Source organism: Chiloscyllium plagiosum, unplaced genomic scaffold (genome assembly GCF_037043375.1).
Source record: "Chiloscyllium plagiosum isolate Xiang-an unplaced genomic scaffold, Cpla_swu_hap1 HiC_scaffold_42, whole genome shotgun sequence".
Lineage (NCBI taxonomy): Eukaryota > Metazoa > Chordata > Chondrichthyes > Orectolobiformes > Hemiscylliidae > Chiloscyllium > Chiloscyllium plagiosum.
The window spans coordinates 45604891-45610890 of NW_028270180.1; positions in this window are offsets into that span (position 1 = coordinate 45604891).

Genomic DNA, 6000 nt, shown 5'->3' on the forward strand with positions numbered 1-6000 from the left:
CACCTGCCAGCACCGGGTCCATATCCCTCCAAACCCTTCCTATTCATATACCCATCCAAATGTCTTTGAAATGTTACAATTGTACTAGCCTCCACCACTTCCTCTGGCAGCTCCTTCCATACATGCACCACCTTCTGTTTGAAAACATACCCCCTTAGGTCTCTTTTATATCTTTCCATTTTCAACCTAAACCTATTCCCTCTAGTTCTGGACTCTCCGACACCAGGGAAAAGATTTTGTCTGTATATCCAAGCGCGTGAAATGCTGAGCCTGTGAGTGCTTCTGTTCAAAGGCGGGGTGGAAGGAATATTGGTCTCAATGTATTACAGTATTAAGATTGAGCAGCAGCATTAACCCGCACTGAGAATTGTCTCAGAGGAAGCGTGCTGGAGCCTTAAGTGAGAGGTCGACGTATTGAAGGCATTCTAAGAGATTTTCCTTAACAATGCGGTATTTTGTTGCTTTGACAGTAAGAATTCCTTTTGCTCACATCGTCTCCACATCACTCTCTTGCTCCAGTAAACACTCCAATCCAGCGTACATTGTTTCCATTCCAACACAGAAACGCGTCCTATTCTCTCTCCATTTGGGATAATCTGAATGGACAATGTCATTCTTTGAATGGAGAAATGCAGCAGGGAGTTGTTCATGCAGCGGCGATCTATTGGGCGAGTAATCTTTGGAGACTGGAACGTGGCAGCTGCTGTTAGTTAAATTCGATGAATAAAATCTGGAAAACAAACCCAATCTGAGGAACAGAGACAATAACTTTAATATACTGAAAACTCATTCATTCATGTCCCTTCGAAAGTGAAGTCTACCGACCGTAACAAGTCCTGTCAACATGTGACTCCAGACCCACGACAATGTAGTTCCCCCATGAATGCACTCTGACTCAGTTCAAGGTGAATTAGAATGAACAACAAATGGTCTTCAGACCAATGATAGCCACATTCAACGGGAGAATAAGGAATAATAAAAATACATGAACAACAGGGAAAATGGGAATCGTGTCTGTGTGGACTCGAATTCAACTGATATCCAAACTAAATAGACACAAGAATACCCGCAGCGCCAAGACGTCAGGATCATGGGGTGACTGCAGGAAGGGATTCAATTACCCGCAGAGGTGTAAACTCACTTGCTCAGTCACAATGGGCACAGGTCATTCACCACTCCCATATGTGAGAAGTGATCACATATGTGAGAAGAGACCAACTGACAGAGTCACCAGGAAGTTTACAAGTGACAGCAGGAGTTCGATTCTGCTGTTATTGAAGCTTTTTATCCCAAACAGCAATGAACCCTGTTTGGATGCCTGTTTCCAGTGGAGTGCCATTGTTTTCTGATGTAGACCAATGATTTCGACTTAGTTGTAGAAGCCATGATTTGCAAGTTTGCTGATGATATAACAATTGGTCGTGTAATTTACTTTGGTGAAGAATGCCAAGGACTGCAGGGATGCATGAGTCAGGTGGAAAAGTAAAATGCGGAATGGAATTGAATCCAGATCAACGAGAGTTAATGAATTTGGGGAGAAGAAACAATAACAGTGAGTATTCGGACAAAGAGATAATGGAGTGGACATTCACGATCGCTGAAGATCAATGGACAGGGGAATCATTTGGACGGAAGTGCGTACTGTAGATGCTGGGGATCAGAGTCAAGGTTCGAGTGGTTCTGAAGAAACACAGCAGGTCAGGCAGCATCCGAGTTGCAAAAAAATTGATGTTTTGGGCAAAAGCCCTTAATCAGGACTAAAGCTAGGAGCCTCGAGGGTGGAGAGAAAAACGGGAGTGCTGGGTCTGGGAAGAATTTAGCTGAGAATGCTATAGGTGGATGGAGGTGGGGTTAAAGGTGATAGGTCGGAGAAGAGGGTGGAGCGGATAGGTGGGAAGGAAGATAGACAGCTGGTACACGTCAGTAGGATGGTGCCAAGCTAGAAGGCTGGAACTCTGATAAGGTGGACGTGGGGAGAGGAGTAATCTGGTGAATACCACATTGATGCCCTGGGGTTGAAGGGTCCCGAGGTGGAAGATGAGGCGTCAGGTGGTGAGGTAATGGCGGTGGAGGAGGCCCAGGAGAGTGGGTGGGGAGAGGTAGTTGATGTGTTTGTTCATGGGGCGTTGGGTTGAATGTTGCGGGTGTCCTGGGAATGTTCTGTGAGGCGCTCTGCGAGAAGATGTCCGGTGGCCCCAATGTAGAAGAGACCGCATCGTGAGAAATGGATGCAATAAATGACAAGTGTGGAAGTGCAGATGCACATCTGATAGATGTGGAAGGCTCCATTTGATCTTTGGAAGGATGTGAGGGGGAAGATTTGGGTGCAAGTTTTGCAATTCCTGCGGTGGCAGGGGAAGGTGCTGGGGGGGGAGGGTTGGTCATTGGAGGATGTGGACTTGACTAGGTAGTCGTGGAGGAAACAGTCTTTGTGAAAAGTGGATAGTGGTGGGGAAGGAAATTTCTCACTCGAGGTCAGTGTTACTGACACTTTTTACAAATCCACTGACTCCCAGAGCTGTCTCGATTATACGTCCTCCCAGCCCACCTGTTGTGTAAATGATATCCTGTATTCCCAATTCCTCCACCTCCATCGCATCTGCTCCCAAAGGACCAGTTCCGCCACAGAACACACCAGATGTCCTCCTTCTTTAAAGACCGGAACTTCTCCTCCTTTCTGGTTGAAGATGCCATCCAACGCATCTCATTCATGTCCCGTACCTCCACCCACAAAGTCCACACCTCCAACCGCAACAAGGTCCTCATCCTCTATCCTACCAGCCTCCACATAAATCACATCATCCGATGGCAGTTTCGCCACCTCTAAACAGACGCCACCCCTATCCACTTTCTGCCAAGACCGTTCGCTCCATGACCACCTAGTCAAGTCCACGCCCTCCAATGATTCACCCTTTCCTCCTAGCACCTTCCCCTGTCACTGCAGGACCTGCAAAACCTGCACCCACATCTACCCCATCACCTCCGTCTAAGGCTCAAATGGAGGATTCCACATTCATAAAAGGTTCACCTGCACTTCCACAGACGTCATTTATTGTATCTGTTGCTCCCGATGTTGTCTCCTCTAAACTGGGGAGACTGGATGTCTTCTCGCAGAGCACTTCAGAAAATATCTCGAGGACACTCGCAAGAATCAACCACAGTGTGCCTTGGCCAAAATTTCAACTCCCCCTCCCACTCTCCCAAGGACATGCAGGTCCTGGTCCTCCTCCATCGCCACTGCCTCACCACCCGATGCTTGGAAGAAGAAAGCCTCATCTTTCACCTGACGACACTTCAACGCTATAGCATCAATTCGGACTTCACCAGTTTCCTCATTTTCCCCTCCCCTACCTTTCCCCAGTTCCCAACTTCCAGCTCAACATCGTCCTCCTGACGTGTCCCACCTGTGCATTCTCATTCCCACATATCCACTACACCTTCTTCTCTGACATATCATGTTCACCCCCCACCTCCATCCACTTACTGCATTCTCATCTACGTTCCCCCCAGCCACACCCCCTCCCATTTATCTCTCCATCCCATATGGTCCCAGTCTCATTTCAGATAAAGGACTTTTGCCCAAAACGTTCATTTTCCTGCTCCTCAGATGCTGCCGGACCTGCTGTGCTTCTCCAACACCACTCTAATCTTAAGGGGAATCAGTTGATTGAGAGGGTTTTCGGATATTTTCTGTTGTTGACCACAGGCTGTGGATGATAGTAGAACTTTAGCAACCACCAGTTTAGGGAAGAGCGAAAGGACTGAGCACAAGTCTGGTCACCGCATAAATCAACATTTTTTTAAAAATTCTAAGATAAATGATGAAAGGCTGAAATATGAAATGTTGCCCATCAAGACTGTTTCACCACACAATGAGTTTATCACTGATTCCTTTCCAAGTCACGGTGCTATGCGCCTTGGAGGGTAACTTGCAAATGGTGACGTTTCGTTGCATCTTCCAACATTGTCCTTATAGTCAGGACAGCTTTGAACGTTCTGTTAAAATGCCCAGATGACTTACTCCAGTGCATCTTGTAGTTGGTGCACTCTGTTGAATTGTGCCTTAGCGGTGAAGAGAATGAATATTGCAGGTATTGAAGAAGATACAATCAAGTGACTGCATTGTCGTAAATGGTATCCAGTTCCTTCAGTGTTATTGAAGTTACACCCATCTCAGCAAATGCAGAGAGTCGCGTTCCACGTCTCATTTGTGCGTTGCAAACGATGTAAGATTCACGGTGACACGAATTGAGTTTATAATCAAAAAATGTCTACCAAATAACATGTTTTTGTTGTCAAAGTGTTTTTATAGCCAGTTCATATCCTTTTTTCCCAAAATACTAGCTCTGTGGACGATTACATGGGGTAGTTTGGTTACAGTAAAGCCATTGAATGTCAGTGGGATATGATTACATTCTCATTTTTCAGAGTTATCATTACTGTATTCCGTCCTTGTGTGGAACGATCTGATTCCAGTCGCTGTCTGCTTTCAAGCTCCATTTCCCGTCTGTGCTTGACATTTCAATCGTTTCCTCGCATAAATTTCTCTACTTGCCTTAATAATATGTAAGGACGCTGCAGGGGACAACAGAGATTTGCGAGGATGTTGTCAACATTGGATAAACTGGACCTTCGTAAGATGATTGGTTAGGCTGGGATTAAAACATAGAACATAGAACTTAAAAGTATACAGCGCAGTACAGGCCCTTCGGCCCTCGATGTGGGGCCGATCCAAGCCCACCTAACCTACACTAGCCCACTATCCTCCATATGCCTATCCAATGCCTGCTTAAATTCCCATAATGAGGGAGAGTCCACCACTGCTAATGGCAGGGCATTCCATGAACTCACGACTCGCTGAGGAAAGAACCTACCCCTAACATCTATCCTATACCTACCCCCCCCCCCCCTTAATTTAAAGCTATGCCCCCTTGTAATAGCTGACTCCATACGTGGAAAAAGATTCTCACTGTCGACCCTATCTAAACCCCTAATCATCTTGTACACCTCTATCAAGTCACCCCTAAACCTTCTTTTCACCAATGAAAAAAACCCCAAGTGCCTCAGCCTTTCCTCATACGATCTTTCTACCATACCAGTCAACATCCTGGTAAACGTCCTCTGCACCCGTTCCAGTGCCTCCACATACTTCCTATAGTATGGCGACCAAAACTGCACACAATACTCCAGATGCGGCCGCACCAGAGTCTTATTCTCCTTAAAACAAAGGAGGCGGAGGGGAGCTCTATAATCACATAATAACATTTATAAACGTTCAATATTCATGGGTTCTCAACAAGGTAGTTACGGGCAGGTAGTTTGGCCTCTGGTACGAGGAGAGCACCAGAGGACATTAAGTCACAATTAGTTATTGCCAATTTAATTCAGCGATGAGGAGTATTTTCTTTGTTCAGGGTCCAGTGATTCTGTGGAACCCTTTCCAGAAACTTTTGTTTAGGCTGAGTTATTGTGTATTTTCAAAATGTGCCAGACAGATATTTAACCAGAAAGACGATGAAGCTCTGTCGACTTAAGGCTGGAGAATGGAGTTGAGGATTATCAGGTCAGCCATGAGTTCGTTGAATGGTGGAGCAGACTCGATGGGTTGAATGGCCGACTTCCAATCCTACATCATTTGGTCGAACGTATTATTCTATTGATAAGTTTGGAATTCTGAGGGGATGGGATGAAGTGGTAGAAAAGGTTTCTCAAACTTGTCAGCAAAATCAGGAACAAGGCTGATAAACCCATGAACAAGAAATGTGTTGTGGCCTGGAAACAACAAATGGCAGTGGGCACACCGCAGATGGATATGTGCAGAAGTTGGGATTGCTAAAGAAAATTGGTGGATCTAATGCTGTTGGCAACTTGGTGATCGTGCTGGATGATCGATCGCATAGTGATTCACACGGCAATAGTTTGTGAAAGATTGAAAGGTTTGTTTCATTGGAGAAGTTTTCAGCAGTTCCAATTCGAATTGACTGTTTGAAATACTGATCA